Source organism: Lissotriton vulgaris, chromosome 11, assembly GCF_964263255.1.
Source record: "Lissotriton vulgaris chromosome 11, aLisVul1.2, whole genome shotgun sequence".
Taxonomy (NCBI): Eukaryota; Metazoa; Chordata; class Amphibia; order Caudata; family Salamandridae; genus Lissotriton; species Lissotriton vulgaris.
In genome coordinates, this window is record NC_141699.1 from 574,837,744 (window position 1) to 574,857,245 (window position 19,502).

Consider the following 19,502-nt stretch of genomic DNA (forward strand, 5'->3'; position numbering starts at 1 on the left):
GCGCAAAAGTGACACATTGCTGGAGTGTGTCACAAAAGTGACGCAACTCCAGCAATGTGTCCTTTCACATGGGAAAAGCCCCATGTGAAAGGGCTTGCATCAGTCTTACGCCTGTTGTGAGGCAGGGGCAAGATTTTGACGCAACAGCATCCTAAAAGTGACGCAGTGAAATCTCATAGATTTCACTGCGTCACTATTACGAGGCTTTTTGCGTGGGTACACCCCCTCTGCATACATTATACCTGACGCAGGTATAATGTGGCACAGGGGTTTAAAAAGTGACGCATCTACCTAGATGCGTCACTTTTTAAATATTGCGCAACAAGGCGCATTTTGTACGCCGCTGGTGCGTCACAAAAAGTGACGCGCCGGCGGCGCAAAACTGACGCAAGGCCTCATAAATAAGGGCCCTGGACTTGAGGTGGAAGATGTCACAATTTACTTTGGCGTGAGGTGGTTCAGCCAATGGGGAGCCAGAATTCAGCTGATGGTATGTGAAAATAGTTAGTTTAGCCTTAGTTTTAGGGTATAAGAATTAGCTCAAGGAGCAGATTTTTGGCTTACGCTTCTTGATTCCAGAGGGACGTGTTCTGCTGTCCGATGAATATACGTAAGGAAAGCTGACTTTAAAAGACTTTGTTTTCAGGCGATGAGGGTAGAGACAGAGAGTTAGTTAGGGTTTGGAAATGCTCTTTTTCACTTATTTATGTTAATGAATAATTTTTTCTTGAATTAAGCTCTCTTTATAAATGCTGAATAAAACTTTCTTATGACTTTTTCTAATGCTTGCTTAATAAAGTTCCAAAACCTAAGTTTTCTTGAATATGTTTGAATAAACTTTTAAAATAACAAGATGGTCTTGTTTATTGTAGATAGTTTAAACAACATATCAGATCCATTCACCTCATGATTCAGCTGCTCTGTTATTCTTATGGGCCTGGTATTTATTGGTAAGTTTGGTGGTAGATAGTGACATCATTTATGCAGAATTTTAGTAGGAGCGCTGGATCACTAGCAATACCTAATCCCCCTTGCTCGTCTACTAATCCCTCATAGGATTTGCATTAATGCATACACTGCCCTCCTACCAATGATCACACCTAACTCCTAATGATCTATCACAAAAACACTGAAGTAAAATATGTAAAGTGCCTTTGAGATCACAACACTAATCCTAATAATCATCTAAAACCACTCAGCAAATCAGAACTTAATAAAGAATAGTAAGGGAGATCAATATCTCTGATATTTTCAGTTTTTCTGCTCCACCTTCCTTTATACAGAGTGCAGTCCCTGTACCAAGGTTGGCTTACTCCAGTCAATGTATAAAAGCTCACACAAAGAGTGCTCTTTTACCTATGTTATGGATTAAGGTGCCTGATGCACATATTTAATGCAGTAAGATATGGGGCACTTGAATCTTTTTAAATATTTAAAGACTGCAAGTTTACAGCCGCCTTATAAACCACTTGTTTTCTCACAAAATGCTTTATTAAAATTAGCTTTAAAATCCCACTCTTCATTTCAATTTTTTTCAGCAGGAAAACACCCCCCAAGACCCCCTTAAGTGAGTCTTAATTAGGTCGCTTCGCTTGCTCACTGCGTAAAACTTATCTCTATCTTTTATGCCTACCATTTTGCAATGCCACCAGCCGCCACTGTTTCAATATGAAGGGGACATTCCTTCACACGAAGTCTAATGTAGGTGATGCGTTGCTTGTGTATTCTAGTAGTCTGTTGTATGACCCCATATTGACTTATGATTATAGTGATCATTTAGAAGTTGTTGGATGCAGGGTGTCTGCCATAAAGTTACGGGTACTTCGTCCACCAACTTCGTGGTTCCCCAGGCCCATTTAAGCATTTGGAAACTGCTGGTTCTCAATTGAAGTAGCTCTGACTGGATCCACCGGGGGACACTCTGTGGTATCTTCCTTTTCTAAACCCCCCGGCGCCTTCGCGTGTGATGGTGCTGCGCGCGGTGACATCACTTAGAATGTCACCGCAACCAGCGTTCCAAGAGGCTCTGAGAACTCGAGGCTGTGGCTGAGGTCGCAGTAGTTAAGTCTCTTAAATAAAGACTTCTTGTTGAATCGTCTTCCTGCCTTTGGGTCATCATTTTTGAATACCACACTGGCAACGAGGGAAAAACCTTTTCTGCGACCTCAACACGCCGGGAACATGAAGAAGTGAACAGCTAACGCGAGGAAACAGAGGCAGACATCTGATGAATGCATCCGGAAGCACCGTGGTGAAGAACAGTTACGGCTCTGTGGGGTAACGAGTGAAGAAGCAGCAGTGATAAGAACGTAACACTCTAAGCCTAACAGCCACTCTGACACTGCTCCACCAGCAAACAGTGTCAAAAGGATCTGAAGTTATGTGAAGCCGAGTATTGTGACTCCAACTAAAGACTGCCTGCCCCCAGAAAAACAAAAGAGCCAATAGTTGTTCTGGATGTGCTGGAGACACAAATACGAGACCTTTTACCCAATCCTGACCAACCACAGAGGAAATGTGAGTTGCAGCAGAGATTTCATGAGGCCATGACTTTCCCGACCGAACAGGACTGGCTTACTATGAAGTTACCATGAGACTTTCAGCAGTGGCCTTGTGATCGCACTGGAGCATTAATGACAAATATTTTGAGTTTTTTCTGATGGTTACTGAAAGTTTATATCTCTAGAAAGGACCTAGAATTGTAAAAAGTCAGAGCAGATATTCTCGTCACATTGGCAAAAGTGAAAGAATGAGTAATGACAAGCCTTGGTCTATCTATGGGCTATGATACGATGGTGCATGCTGCTATGTTAAATAGACTCAACCAATGGATAGCCTTCTACCTGTCCCCCTTCGGCTGATTTCGCATGGGCCCCCAGCTGTTTGAATTGGAGGTGTCTGCCCTGGTAGGGGCCTTCCACGGGGTGTGTTTTGGGTATCTTTGTGCCTTGTTGGCAGGGGGTACTTCCCCGGTTCTGTCCTTTGTGGGTCCTCCCCATCCAGTTGGTCTCTATATCTGGGCTTTCCTGGGTTCCGGTTAGGCATGGGCGGATTTTGCGGATTCGCAATCCGCGGATTTGCGAATTTGCGGATTTGCGGATTTTGTGGTGGGGGGGGGTTCTGTGCGAGTTCATGTGCCTCTTGTGTGTATAAAAGGTCGGAGAAAGATCAGTTCAGCAGATGAAGAGAAAGAAGCTCCTGGTCACAGGAACAGCACGGGTATTGCGCTCGTGAAAGTCATGGATGCAAAGGCCTCTATCCAGCATCACAGCTGATTTTCCACGGTAGATTTGGGAAGAAAGCAGACCTGTGCCCAGCCTACTCATGTAACTATTTTACAATGGCGCCAGCAAGCTGCCAGCGCCGTTGTAAAATAGTTACAAAGTTAGCTTGCACAGGAAGCACTTAGATAAAATAAAGCAGCACCTGCTTCGTTTTATCTAGTGGTTCCTGTGCAAGCTAACTTTGTAACTATTTTACAACGGCGCTGGCAGCTTGCTGGCACCATTGTAAAATAGTTACATGAGTGGGGGTTCAACTTTTGAACCCGTTACGTCCGCGGATTTTTTTTTTGCGGATTTTGCGGGAAATCCGCAAAATTCGCGGATTGCGGATTTCCCAAAAATCCGCAAAATCCGCGGGCGTAACGGATTTCCCGCTCATGCCTAGTTCCGGTTCATTCCCGGCTTCGCCGGTTCTCGTGGGTGTCCCTACTCTGGTCCCGGTGACTCTTCTGTCCCTGCCTGCTGGTGCAGCAGGTATTTTTTCTGTCCTGGTATCCCCTTCCCCTGGTTGATGGCCTTTGCCATACTGTGGGGCGTGCTTGGGTTCCCAGTCTGTACTGGGTCAGTTGGTTCGCCTGCTGGCAGGTTTCCCATCTGGCTTCTGGTGGCTTTTCCTTGATTTTTCCAGGATTTGCCCCTGCCCTGCAGGGGCTTTTTGTTGTTTTTCTGGGTTTTTTTTTCTCCTTCATCGTTCACCATGGGGTTGCTGGGCCTACGACCTTTCCACCATGAGATCATCCGTTGTCATCTGCCTCAGTGGTTGCGCTGGGTCTGACCTGTTTTGGACCTGTAGGCGGGGTCCACCTGGGTTTACCTGGGGCTGTAGTCTTAGGTTTGCCCATTTGTTTTTTTGGCACAGTTGTGCTGTCCTTGACTGGGCTGCTTGTTCCGGTTTGCGTCCCCGGTGGGGGCTCTGTCTGCCTTCTCGTTTTGGCGACCGGCTTTGCGTGTGCCTCTGTTCCCTTTTGCTTTGGGATCTGGGTTTGTCTAGCCTGGACAGGGCCTTTGAACTATTGGTGGCGTACTGGCCCGTGGAGCTGTAGCTTGATGGTCAGTATTATGCTTCGAGGGCTTGTTCATACAAAGGCTGAGGGTTTTCTTCCTGCCGTGGCTTTCAGATTTTCCCAGGGTGGTTTGTGTTCATAGGGTGCTTTTCATTGTCCTGGGCTGCTTGGTTTTCCCGGTTCTTCTTCCCCGGGCGTGGCCCTGCGCTTCCTGTGTGGATTTTGCGTCCTCTTCCTCTTAGTCCCTGGTTTTGGCCTGCTGGCTCGAGGTTGCTCCTTGGAGGTGTTGCCGTTGCTTGGGCTCGTTTCGCCCGGCTCTTCTGTCCTTCTCACATTTGGTGTGTTTCTACTTTTGTCTTACCCATCCTGTGCGCTCGTGTTCCTATCAGCTCTTCATTGTTCGGGCCTGGTTGTTGGTTGGCTATGTGGCCTCCTGGGTGCTCGCTTCGGTGGCTCTCTTCCTTCTTGTGGAATGTTGCTGGGAAAGTTTGCTTGGTCCCTGTGCTGGGCGGTCTTGCTCCTCCATGCTGCGTTACCCTCCCTGCTGGTTTCTTTGTGCGTTCTTCTGCATGGTGGCCGCTGGTGCTCGTTTGCTTCCTTTCTGGTGGCTTGGCCTTGGGCCTGTCCCTTCCGCTCTTCGGGCTCCGTGGGCGGCCTTGTGGGCTTTCCGCTTTTTGCTGTTGGTCGGATGGGTTCCCTTGGTGGCCAGGTCTCTCCGGAGTTGTTTCCTGTGTCTTCCTGGGTCTGTTTTGCCTTGTGCCTATCTGGGTTCTCTCCTTTGTGTCGCATTCCCTTCTGGGGGTTCCTTGGTGCGACTGGGGTCCGTGTCCCGCCTGTTTATTCCTTGCGGGTGGGGTTGTGGTGTCCTTTGTTTTTTTGGTTGTTCGGTTGGCGTACTGGGTTCCTTCTGCACGTTTTTCCATTCTTGTGGCTCCTGCCTGTCTGTTTTGATTGCGTCTGGTTCCGCTACTCCAGTCTTCTGGTGGTTTTGGCTCTCTCGCGGTTGGTGGTCCACCGTGCGGTGTTGCTGTATTTCGGTCGGACTGCGTCTCTTTTTTTCTGTGGCTTTTTGTTGGGACACTGTAGGAGGGGTGCCCATTGTTTCTTCTGTTCCGCTGTCAGGGTTTTTGCTCCCCTCTAGCTTTTGGATGTCCCTTGGGTGGTCTTGGTGTGTTCAGAACGGCTTTCTGCTTTCTGTTCTGGGGCCTGTTTTTGCTCTGGCTCCGAGCGGTCCGGTTCCCTGCCTTCTCTGTCCTCCTTTGGTCTTTGGTTCGGGCGGATTTCTGGCAGCCCTAAGTGTCTCAGGTGTTTGGGTTTTCGGCCCTCCCGGTGTCTCTCTGTCCCGGGCTGGTTCATCCTGCTCGTGGTTGCCTCTCTCTTGGGTGGCCCTTCCGCTTGTCTAGTCTTTTGGGTTTGCTTGCTTCGCTGGCTTCCCCACTTGGCCGTTGGTCTCTTGTGAGTTTCCATGAAGTCGCTTGGCTTTGGTATTCTTTATTCATGTGGCGAGGAAGACTTACGAGGAGGTAATGCCCCGGTTACTTACCGGTAATCTTCAGTACTCCGAGTATAGTCTTCCTCGCCACATGAGTTCCCATCCCTCCCTCCCTTTTTGGCTATTGGCTTCATGTTTCTGCTTGGTATTTTCGGGCTGAAGGGTTGGGCCGGCCCTCCTCTTATAGAGGTCAGGGGTGATAGGGGTCGGCCATGCTGGATGGGATGCATGCAAGGCTAACTTTTGTTTTGGAGGGTTCTGGTGTGGAGCTGAAGCTCACTTCGTTATTCATGTTGCGAGGAAGACTTTACTCGGAGTAATGAAGATTACTGGTAAGTAACCAGGGCATGTTGTGTTGCTGTATTAAGAAAATAGAAATATTTCATAGCCTATGGCCTTAGAGGCTCTGGGTCAGCAGTCTCATATTCTGGGGTGACAAACTCAAGTGATAATGAATGGTAGAACACAGTTTGACCCAAGGGTATGGTGAGAGGTGTGGTGTCTTGCGAGTTTGCAATGACAAAACCTTTTTGCCTCCTGATGGACTGCTTAGAGCTGTGACGTACTGTTAGAGCGGATTGCAATGAAGGCTTATTTAGAATGTTGTGTTCGCAGTTACATGCAGATGAATAAAGATGTGTAATACTAAGGTCCATGTGTGGCATAGTCATTGGCAGGTACCCAGGCTGGGAAGACGCTACAAGAGTGTCCACAGAACAGAGAAGAAGCACACTGAATGACTTACTCCCTTCTCGATGTGACTAGTGAACCGGCAAACCAGGCACAGGACCTCTGCACAAAATGCAGGTTCAAAGGAACACAATGACATCTAAGGCCAGTGGAAGAACAAAGTGTGGTCAGCAGGCAGTGTCACCATTTATGCAGCCTGCACTTCGTAGCGGTAGAATCTTAAAGGAGCTTGCAGTAATTTCTGGTGCTGGCTAATTAGGGCTTTCAGGTGCTATGTTCACGTTTCTTGACTGCTTGGGGTGCAAAAGGTGTTCCACAAGGTAATTTCAGCATCAGCATGAGGCTAGTCCAACAAAGAATCAGCAGTCCTCCAGGCTTGATCCTAACCAAGAGGAAACAGATGTCACTCATCTCTGTGTTTGGAAACAGCAGAGTACATGAATATCCATCTCAAAACAAGTATTTTGAAGAGCCAGGTGGAGCTCTAGATTACATTTTTAAGTCATCGCAATCGGGCAGTGGCACCCTGTCAAGCAGGATAAAGGCATCAGTTACAGTTCAAAAAGTTAATCAACCAGGTTGTGATCAACCTAACCTCTACATAGCAGTTCCTCAGAAGATTATTCAGTGTATTGTTTCAAAAATGGACTGTGGCTGTCACTGCCTACATGATGTAGAACATGTAGACCCTCCATGGGTCAGCTTAGGTGGGACACTGCATTGTTCTCATAGATATGCCTTAGAAAGAACAGAAACAAGAGAGAGGAAGAGAACTTGGGTGCGGGCTGCCATTATTGTTCTCTATGGACAAGAACCATCCTCCACCTTGAAAACACCTTTTTCTCAGATATAAATAAGTTTTAGGTCAGACACTACTAACCCTAATGACACCGGCATAATTAATGGTCACAAATTATCGCTTTTGCACAAGCACTCTGATGTTTGTGATTATTATTGTAATATGAATGTATATAATATTGACAAAAATTTCTGAACATGTACAAAAAATGGACACAAGCCTCGATCTTCTTCCGGCCACTGCACTTAAATTAGAAGTAGAGTCCAATAGACATCTCCCCTGTATCCTGCTTAAACTATAAATACTTATGCCAACCATTCCGTGACAGAGGGGATTGATGGGAGCCTACAGCCTTGAGACTACTAGACTGGGGACCAAATGTAGGACCTTTCCGTCTTAAGACACACCAAATGTGGTGCTGAGAAGAACAGTACTGCTAACTACTCAGTGGCCGATATTGCAGCACTGCTGCAAAACCAGCCGCCAGTAACAAAAACGCCCCCCACTGGTCCAAAACCATCCCCCACCCTTCCAGCTCACTGGGAAAACGCCCGGTGCCCACTACGGCCAGTCCGGCCCTGCCTGTGTGCTACCTGTGTTGATCGGAGAGGACAGAGGAGAGACGGCGGCCGGTAGGGAAGTGACATTTTCTTTTCTTTTCTTTCTTTTTTACCCCCCCCTACCCCTCCCGCACCACTGCTCCCTACTGTAACTACTGCTTAAATATTTTGGGTTGCAACTATGTTGTGGTCCTTTTCTTTGTGTGCTTTCTCTTTAGTAGTAAATGTTCATTTTTGATAGTCTATCTTGCCTTCGTCGTTCCTCTGTATGTGTTGCGGCTGCTTCAGTTAGGGCCTGCGGAGCCAGAGCCAGTCACAGAGAGACATTGTGTGCGGATTCCTCTCACTAGGAATAAACTCTACTTAAGTCATCCTCAGCCTGTGGTTCCAGTTATTTCTCCACACAGGCACAGCAGGCAGCCTACAGTCTCAAAGCTCCTTTTGAAAGTAGACAGGTGAACCTGACGGAGTCAAAGTTGGAAAAGTTTCAGTGTTTCTAGAAACAGTGATTCTCTTTGTATCTTCTGATAGGTTCAACGCCTGCTAGCAGAGAGATATATCCTAGACCTCCAGCCAGTGGGGGAGAGGTCTTTGATAAGGAGCTCAAGAAAGGGATGGCGAGGACATGGCTACTTCGGGAGGCTCGCATTTTCTTTCAATGTTAAAGGGAAGGCTAGACAGCATTGCAGGTTAATTGCTCGGGGTCACGGGCACTTGTTGGTGAGTGTCCAGCAGCTCACCTGGGAAAAAGGCCTTTCCCTGAGAAGCAGAAGAAAACAGGCAACCAATCACGGGCACACAGGAAAAGTTTCAGGATAAAACAGCTGCAACAGGATCCATAACATATATCAATGCATACTATGAGACAACAAAACAACTGTGAAAAAACTTGCACAATGCCACAACTATGAGCACTCTAAATGTGTGCAGAAATGCAAGTATTTCCACCACAGACTTTTTTCCCCCCCAAAACTTTTAACTTTATAAGGTAGTAAAGCTAGCAAAATATTGTAAGAAAAAATATATTTACTGGTATGGTTTGCTTGCCTAAAACACGTATGTGTAAGGGCATTTTTCGGAAAATATTTTTGTGAAGGAATTGTAATCTGCAAGCGGAATTTGGGAATTTTACAACTTGCAACTTTATAAAATGCAAAGGGGCAGGTTTACAACCCCCCTGCACAACCAGTACGTTACTTTTTGTGACGTACTGGAGGCGCATTTCACTTCTCCATATTTACAAGGAAAGGAAAAGCCACCCTGCGTGACTTTTCCTCTCCTTGTAAATATGGCCCCTTCACAAGCTGCACTTTGCGTGGAAGGGGCTTTTCATGGTGTTGCTGTGGGTGTTCCAACGCAACACCCATGTAAGAGACACATTTCCAGATTTACGAGAAATCGTAAAACTAGAAATGCGTAGCAAGGCGCAACGAGGAGAAATGTTTTAATTTCTCATTGTTTTTTCCTCTTTCAACGCGTGCTGCATTCTACAGCACGCATTGAAAGAGGAAAATGCCTGTAGTGATTGTTTTTGTGCAGGAAGGATCCCCATGACGCAGACATCCTTGCACCATGGTGCAAGGGTGCCTGTGCCAGCGCATGGCTGCAGTTTGTGCGCCAGGGGAGAGCACAGAAATGCGACATAATATTGTAAATATGTTTCATTCCTGTGCTTCGGAAGGGCTGCAGCGTGGCGCAGCCAAAGGGCTTGCGTGGCCGTGCTGCGGCACTTCCTTGTAGATCTGCCCCAAAGTTTTTAATATTTGCAGAACTTGATAGACAAATGGTAAATTTCACTGCCCCCTAGCATTCACACACCAATTTGCATATGCTGTAACCCGGCATGTGTTCAGCGCCACACTTTAACAGCTGCATACAAGACAGGCAACGTAGTCTAGGGTTGTGTGAAATTCATGTAATTTGCTTTAAAGTAAATGCCTGAAGTGCGAAACTGGTATTTGGTGCTTTATTTTTGCCCAAAATGCATTCTCGCGTCCACTTCTTCGGATGAGAGGAGGCCTTTTGCGCTAAAAAGAGCCAAAGAATAAAGGGGCATATTTACAGGCCCCTTGGGCCACTGATGCACAGGTGGCACAACCTACTGCCCCAATTTACAAGGACACAAAAAGCCACCCTATATGGCTTTTCCTGTCCTTGTAAATACTGACCCTTTACATGTAGCACTTTGCGTGAAAGGGGCGTTCCATGGGTGTTGCTGTGGGTTGTTCCACGGAACACCCATGGAAAGTGACACATTCCCTGATTCACTAGAAATCGTAAACCTGGAAAAGCATCAGAATGCTATGCTTCCCCAGGGGGAGGCGTAGGGAGACGCAACTAGGAGAAATGTTTTCATTACTACTCGCTTTTTCCTCTATCTATGTGTGCTGCATTAGAAAGAGGAAATCACCTCTTGTGATTAATTTTGTGCAGTAAGGTGTCCTTTCCTGCACAAAAACAATCTCCATACAATGCAGATAACCTTGCACCATGGTGCAAAGGCGCATGAGTCGTCTCATGGGAGCCAGTTGTGCACCAGCGCAGGGGGGAGCACAGGGATTTGTAATATCATTGTAGATATGACGCATCCCTGTGCTTTGTAAGTGACTCAGTGCAGCGCAGCAAAATGGCTTGAGGCAGCGTGCTGAGCAACTTTGATGTAAATAAGGCCCAAAAGCCTTGCAAAGATCAGCTGCTTGCATTCTGTTGTTCACTTTGTTTCCTGTGCTTTCAAGATTAATTTTCATCATGATTGATGCATTTGCTTTGAATTTTTACCATAAACGATGTGATATTACATGGTATGGTGTAATGGCATACTTTTGGGAAGTTCGCATGAAAAGCGCAATGTCGAATTTCTAAAATTATGCTAGATTATGCCCTCGCAATACAAATTTTACCCGGATTTACAGTAGCGTTCTGTACACACTGTGGGTACGTTTTTGGTGCCTCTCAATTCAAAGCACAGAGCCTAGAGCTCACCTTGTCAGGGAGCGGCAAAAGCATGACTGTCATGTAGTAGTCACTCCAGTTCATAGCTGTGATCCCTGGCTTGCCCTTCAAACCCCTGTCATTGCCTTTGTGACCGCTGGTATCAAAGGTGGCAAAATCAGTGACAAGATCTGTCCAGGGATGGCTCGACCATATGGGTGATGCTCTGTTTTCCTTATTTTCTATGCAACTTTTTATTACATTGATTATGCATAAAACTATTTAGTAACTATTTGTGCAATACAAATGGTCATCATTAGATTAACTGGACCTTTGCTGGCAGGAGAAGGAAGTCAAAATTGATTTTAAATATATATTTTGGGTGTGTTTGTGGTAGACAGTTTTTGTGATGGAGAGCATATGTATATGTGGACATATGGGTTTGTGTAAGTGAAAGTGAGTGAGAGTCAGTGACAGGTAATAAGTAACCCTGGGTGTAGTTCGCAAAGTAGCGCTACGTGTAGCTACACAAAGTGCACTTCGCACTACGCGAGCTACGTGTAGCACTATGAGAACTGCGTAGGACCCTGTTCGAGATTATTGCACAGTGCACGATGCTTGTCCGTACTGTGCAATCATTGAAAACGGCATCTTGCACATTGCGAGCTGTCTTTTACTGCTGCTCGAGTAGATTTTTACTCGAGCGGCAGCTTTCTCAATGCGGACTGGTAGTTTCTCATCGCGAGTGGTCACGAGCATACGCGACCACTCGCAATGAGAAACCTGACCTCCACGAGTTGAGAATCTTGCCGGGAGGTTTATTTTCCACGCTGGCGATCGGCAACTTGATGTTGCTGATCCCTAACGAGGAAAAAGTCTCACTGGGATGTCATTTTGCTTGCTCGCGGTCGCCAACTTGACGTTGAGGACCGCGAGCAAGCAAAAAATGACTGCTGCACTACGCTACTCTACGTGTGTGTGCACTGTGCTACGTGCAGTTCGTGTAGTGCAAAGTAGCGCAAACTTCGCAAACTACGCGAGCGTGGCATAGTGCTTTGCCGAGGGTAAGTAATGAGTGAGAATGAATGAACTTGTGTTTGTAGGAGAAAGAGTAAGAATGATTGAGTTAAAGTAAGGGGGACTGCAAGTAAGTAAATGTTAGTGAGAATTAATAAACAAGAATGAGACTGTATGAGTGAGACAGTGAATTAATTAGTTAGAATAGGTAAGGTATAGTAAGAATGGTTGCAAGAGGGACAATGAGACTATATGAGTGCGTGCAAGTAAGTAAGAATAAGGTAGTCAGTGTGAGTGAGAATGGGTGTGAGTCAATGTAAAAGACTGAAATTGAGAATGTGATATTAAGCTTATGAATCAGCTTTTGGCCCATGCAAAATACTTGCACTAGGATACCAGCGGTAATTCTTAGCCAATGGGCAGCCATAGAAAAATATTGGACTGGCATACTAAAGGTGATTCATGGCATTAGAGGAGACAACCATGGGATGTAGGGTTGGGAGGGGGGGTGGTAACCATGACAAAATACTGGCTGTGACATACTACAGTGGTTTTTTACAGAAGAGTCACCCCTGGTATATGGACGGTACCATTAGCAAAATTCTGCCTTTTGAATATCATATGTAATTTTTGGCAAACAGGGGACCCATGTCAAAAGGATTGCCCGGGCACAATGGAGGTCTTTTTTGCTATATGAGGGCACCCTATGCACATTTTGAAAAAAAGTGGCTCAAGTCTGTGAAGAATCAGGTTTTTTTCCATTGGCACACAGTGAAAGGACTTTAACAAGTGTTATTTCAGAACATGTGGAGGTTAAACAAATTTCTTTGAAAATAATGCTATAAAATGCACTAGTTCAATCAGAGCATTTATAGAGCGCGCTACTCACCCGTGAGGGTCTCAAGGCGCTGAGAAAAAAAGGGGGGGGGGGCTGCTACTGTTCGAGAGCCAGGACTTGCTGCTGCTACTGATCGAAGAGCCAGGTCTTGAGGTGTTTCCTGATGGTGACATGGTCCTGGGTCGTTCAGAGGTGTGTGGGGAGGGAGTTCCATGTTTTGGCTGCTAGGTAGGAGAATGATCTTCCTCCGGTGGTGGTTCAGCGAATCCATGGGATGGTGGCGAGGGCGAGGCTGGAGGAGCGGAGTTGGCATGTGGAAGTGTAGAACGAGAGGCGGTTGTTGAGGTATTCGGGTCCTATGTCGTGGAGTGCTTTGTGTGCGTGGGTGAGGAGCCTGAACATGATCCTCTTGTTGACGGGGAGCCAGTGCAGGTTTCTCAGGTGAGCGGATATGTGGCTGTGGCAGAGGATGTCGAGGATGAGTCGTGCGGAGGCGTTTTGTATGCGTTGTAGTCGGTTCTGAAGTTTGGCGGTGGTTCCTGAGTATAGGGTGTTTCTATAGTCCAATCAGCTGGTGACGAGGGCCTGGGTGATGGTCTTTCTGGTTTCGGTGGGGATCCATCTGAAGATTTTTCGGAGCATGCGCATGGTGTTAAAGCAGGAGGACGAGACGGTGTTGACTTGCTTGGTCATTGTGAGGGATGTGTCCAGGATGAATCCCAGGTTGCGTGCGTGGTCCGCTGGTGCTGGGGCGGAGCCCAGTGCTGTGGGCCACCAGGAGTCGTCCTAGGCAGAGGGGCATTGTCCGAGGATGAGGACCTCCATTTTTTCTGAGTTCAAGTTCAGGCCACTGAGTCTCATCCGTTCTGCGACGTCTTTCATTCCTTCCTGGAGGTTGGTTTTGGCGGTCATTGGGTCTTTGGTGAGGGCGAGTATCAGCTGGGTTTCGTCGGCGTAGGAGATGATGTTGATGTTGATGTTGTGTTTGCATGCGATGGCGGCGAGGGGGCTCATGTAGATGTTGAAGAGGGTTGGGCTGTGCGAGGAGCCCTGGGGTATGCCGCAGATGATCCTTCTGGCCTCTGATCGGAAGGGAGGGAGGTGAACTCTCTGGGTTCTGTTGGAGAGGAACGAGGTGATCCAGCCCAGGGCCTTTCCTTGGATCCCGGTGTTGGAGAGGCGCGTTATTAGGGTGCATTGGCAGATGGTATCGAAGGCTGCCGAGAGGTCCAGGAGGATGAGGGCGGTTGTTTCTCAGTTGTCCATCATGGTCCTGATGTCGTCGGTGGCTGCGATGAGGGCAGTCTCGGTGCTGTGGTTGGCTCGAAATCCGGACTGGGACGGGTCGAGCAGGCTGTTAGCCTTGAGCAAAGCAGTCAGCTGTTTGTTAACCCTGGGCGAAGTACTACGCTACGCTTGCGGAGTTTGCAAAGTTTGCGCAACTTCGCACTACGCGAGCTGCAGGTAGCACAGTGCAAACACGCATAGTGCAGCGTAGCGTAGTGCAGCGCTCATTTTTTGCTTGTTCGCGGTCCTGAACGTCATGTTCGTGACCGCGAGCAAGCAAAATGACATCCCGGCGAGTTTCTCAACGCGGGGAGGTGAGGTTTCTCATTGTGAGTGGTTGCGCATGCTCGCGACCGCTCTCAATGAGAAACTACCAGTTCACGTTGAGAAAGCTGCAGCTCGAGTAATAATCTAATCGAGCAGCAGAAAACTACAGCTCGCACTGTGCAAGATGCCGTTTTCAATGATTGCACAGTGCCGGATGCTTGTCCGCACTGTGCAATCATTGAAAACACATCTTGCACAGTGCAAACATGCTACTACGCAGCTCGTGTAGTGCTACGTGAAGTTCGCGTAGTGCGAAGTGCACTTCGCGTAGCTTCGCGTAGCGCTACTTCGCGAACTACGCCCACCCTTACTGTTTGTTTACGGTCTTCTCGATGACTTTGGCCGGGAAGGGTAGTAGAGAGATGGGGCGGAAGTTCTTGAGGTCTTTGGGGTATGCTGTGGGTTTCTTCAAAAGGGCGTTAATTTCTGGGTGTTTCCAGCTCTCGGGGAAGGCGGCTGACGTGAACGAGCTGTTTATGATGTTCTGGAGATCGGGTGCGATGATGGTGTCAGCTTTGTTGGAGATATGATGGGGGCAAGGGTCGGTGGGGGAGCCGGAGTGGATGGAGTTCATGACGCTGGTGGTGTCTTCAGTGCTGCTAGGGGTCCAGTCGCTGAGGGTGGAGGTGGGGGTCGCTGGTTTGGTGGCTGCAGGCGGAGTCTGGGGTCCAAAGCTGTCGTGTATATCTGCGATCTTGCGGTGGAAGAACGTGGCTAGGAAGTTGCAGAGTTCTTGTGATGGTGTGACGTCGTTGTTGCTGGCGCTGGGGTTGGAGACCTCTTTGACGATGCTGAGGAGCTCCTTGCTGTTGCGGGTGTTGTTGTCTAGTCGCTCTTTGAATGATGGCATAATTAAACAATTTTCTAGAAAAGGTCTGGCACACTCCCTTTGCTCACTTGCTACAATTCAGGGCAATTATTATGGCCCATCAGTTTAAAAGATCAAGTCAGCACTCTAACATAGGTGGTATCTATAATATACATTTGTCTGCCTTGTTTTTTTATATTAATCATGCAGATGTTATTTAACATCTGTGATGTTAATTATTGTGATGTTATCAGAGTTAAGGTTATGACTTCCACAGAAGATTTAGGGTCTCAAAAGTCATATTGTCACTTCCTGTGATGTCATCAAGGTCAATAGATGTGTGAGTTCATTTGTCATTTCTACTAACCATGGAATCGTTTGGAATAGATATCTTTTGGGATAAGGCTCTGCACACAGGCTAGATTAGCTTACTCAAAACACAAACATTAACCTTTGGGTCTATGTACACTAATAGCTTAGCCGGCAAATTAACCACCAAGGAGTGTCCCTTGCATAGGATGGTTTCCCTCACCCACCATAGTTGGCATGCTTCATCATTAGGAACCTCCGTGTATCATGATACCTAGTGACAATATGGGCTACAACCCCCTCACTGAGAGGGAGGAGCTCAGGGATGTTTTTGTGCTAGGAGATGTATGTACTAAATATACCCAATTGTGGAGCACAAGGTGGTGAAGGTAGTAGAGCAAGTGAAAAGTATGGTTAAAACGTACTACAGGGTTTTCAAAAAACATTATAAGGGCAACGCTGGGCTAGGATTAAAAACTGAGTGGCACTACAGGAATGATTAAACCCACTTGTCTGTCACAGACGTCGACATGTTTCAGCCTATGACCCAGAAGTTGTTGGGCCTTTCTTCAGGACCCAGGAACAGTGCTGCTCAAATGTGCTCAAGTAAAAAAAGCAGACATTAGGAGAGGCGCGCGACGCGGCGGACAAGATGGCCGCTTCCCCCTGAGCTCCGCGATCTTGGCGGCGCTTTAATTACGGAGGAACCGCTTCCCGACGGCGTTTCTGGGTGGAAACAGCTGATTCAAGCGTCGGAAATGCCCCTCAGCATATGGGTATGTTCCTGAACGCGAACATGTATTTTTTAAGGTCGAATTCTGCATAAATGTCCTCACCTCGGAAACGGCCACCATTTTGTCTTTTTTTTCTTCGTTTTTTTTCAAACATCCTCCTACTGCTCCTACATGTTGGATATGACCCCATGACTGTGTTTTATCATGATGTTTTGGACATAAGAGGCATTTGACATCTTTTGAGGTATTCTGAGACATTTCCTGCATTCTTTTTTGTCGTCTGGTTCCTGCCTCTCATTTTTACCTCAGCACTTCGCCTCTTTTGTGAACTGTTGCTTTTTGCTTCTCTGGGGATTATTATAATTTCATTTTTGCGCTCTTCTCTACCACAGCTGCGTATTATTCTTTCTTGAGGTTTTTCTGTTTCCACTTTCTGCAGCTCCCCTTGGGAATTATCAGCCCTCACCTCACGTTATGCTGCCTTGTCCTTTGACTCACTCTGGTTTTTCTAGCTTCGTCATCATGGAGCATGTGCACAGCTCAAAAGCCTCTAATGCAGCCTCTACCTCATGCAAGGACCCAACACCTATGGGCAAACTCCTCAAGAAGGACCCTCCATCTCCTTCTAAATCTCCACTTCCAGTCACTCTTGAGGACCTCATGGAGGAACTTCGTCTAATTCGCCCTTTTATTGCGGATACTACTGCTACCCTGCAGAGGTTGGTCGATAAGTGGTCCAATCTTGATATAAGGGTCACCGAAGTAGAACAAAATATCAGTGATGCTCAAGATGTTGCTGGCAAACTGGATAGCCTCACCAAGGAGGCTCAAGTACTCAAGAAAACGTCAAAAGATTTGGAAAATCGAAATAGGCGCAATAATCTGCGCATTTATGGCGTTCCGGAGAATTCAGAGGGGTCTGACATCAACCTATTTTTGAAGACACAAGTCCTGCCAATTGTTGGGCTGCCTAAGTATGTGGACGTCAATATTCAAAGAGCGCACCGTCTTGGCCCTAAAAACTCCTCTTCTTCCTCAAAGTCTAGAGGCATCATTGCCTATTTTCTTCTCTATTCTGACCTTATGACTATTTTACGTTCTGCCAAACAACACAAGCAGTTATTATGGTCAGGTCATAAACTTTTTTTCTCTCAAGATGTCTCCAAACAGACTGCGACGCTCCGAAAAGAATTTCTTGATCTGCGGCCCACGCTTCGTTCCATGAGCGCTAGATACGGACTTATTCATCCTTGTTTCCTCAAGGTCACATACAAAGAAAGGACATTTAGCTTCGAGGATCTGGCTGATCTCCGCAGATTCATCTATTCCCACAGAGAAGATTCCATGGAACAAAGCAGCTCTTAACCTTATAATGTCTCCTTCTCTGTGCTTCGTTTATTGTTTGCTATGTGATGACTTGTTGTTTCTCTTCGTATTACTTCATTTCTTTTTATTTTGTTGTTTTCTAGGTTCGTCTCCCAATGTTTTGAGTGTCTGCTCCTCCACTGTACTGTGGTGTTATTCGTTTCCGTCATCCCAGTACGCTGCTTTCCTTGCATACTTGTTCGGTAAGTTTCCGTCATTTGTTCTTATTGTCGTGCTCGGTTCCAGGTTCTATTTGTACTTTCCCCTTACTTTCTTTTGTCTCTTTTTTTAATGCTCCTCGGACCGTTTTTTCGACATTTTCCTTACTGTGCGGTCGTCTTTTCCTGTTGCTCCCGCTCTCACTTCATTGTTCTTCTCGTTATTTGTTCTGTATGGCTGGAACCGTTCTGGTTTCTTTTGCCATCCTTCCTTTTGCTGTCTCCTTTAGGGTAGCAGTTGGCTCCCACTTTCCTTTATTCTCACTACCCCTTCTTTTCCTTCTTTTTATTTTCTGGCTTCTTTCGTGTTTTTCTACTTTATTCATCTTTTCTCTGCTATTCGTCCCTTCTCTCCTTTTGTTCTGTGGTACTGTTTTTTTTCTCTTTTCCCCTTTTCCACTTTCACTCTCCCTCTGCAACTCGTTATGGCGGTAATGCATTGTCTCTCTTCGTTCTCTCTCTCTCATAATCCTTGCTGGTTACTTCACTTCTTCTTCTACTTCACCAAGCTTGTCACTAGATACCTTCTTTTATCTTCTCTCCTTTTTTCTCTTCACAACTGCTATATTCTTATTCTCTACTCCCTCTCTATTCTCTCCCTATGAAAGGTTTCCGACTCATCTCTTGGAATGTGAGGGTCTCCGGAACCCCATTAAGAAACAACGTATTTTGTCTCACCTTGCCCGTTTACAATGTCAAATTGCCTTTTGGCAAGGAACGCATCTTTCTACACAGGAGCTGTCTATGTTACGCAGACAATGGGTTGGGGAGGTTTACTGCTCTTCAGCTGTTAATCATAAAAATTGTGTTGTTATTTTATTTCACAAATCCCTGTCTGTTCAAATACAAAAAGAAACTGCTGATTCTAATGGTAGGTGGTTGCTTCTGGATTGTACTGTTAATGATGTTCATCTCTCCCTTTGCAATGTTTATGGTCCCAATGGTATTGACCCGTCCTTTTGGATCGATTTTTCCTCCCTTCTCTCCTCTAATGGTAATGAAGATATGATTGTCGGGGGGGATTGTAATCAATTGATGGACCCTTTCCTTGACCGCAAATCCCAAGCACGTTATGTCCCTAACAAAATGCAAAAATCTTTCCACAGATCCATTTCCTCCAGAGGCCTAATAGATTCATGGAGAATTTCTCACCCTGATTCTCTGGAATTTTCCTTTTTTTCTCCTGTGCATGCTTCCCATTCCCGAATTGATTATATCTTTCTCTCCCATCATGCTTTCCAATTCATGACCAACTCTGAAATAGGCTCTATTCTCATCTCCGATCACGCCCCTATTATTTTGTATATGGACTACCCCTCCCCCACCCCCAAGACCCGCCGATGGGGCTTTAACAATTCACTTTTACTTGACCCCACCTTCACTGAACATTTCACACACTTCATGGACGATATCTTTACTAACAACTTAAGCACCTCTTCTGATTTCCACTATATTTGGGATTCCTTCAAATCTGCTGCTCGTGGTTGCATTATTGATTTTGTGTCAGGTAAAAAGAAGAAGGCGCTTGCCCAGGCCTCCTCTTTTCTTAAACGCATTAAGGAACGTGAACACCTTTATTTTACCACCAACTCTCCTGACTCACTGTCTTCTCTTATTAAAGCTAAAATGCAATTTAATAAACAGTCTTGGGACTCCGCTTCTAATCAGCTTCTCCAATTTAATGCCAAAATCTATGGTGGTCGTAACAAGGCTGGCAGAGCTCTGGCGAACTATCTCAAAATCAAAAACAAAAATTATTACGAATATGGACCCACAGGGCTCTCCCCAATCCTCAGATGCTAAAATTCTTGATTGTTTTGTACAATATTACTCTACCCT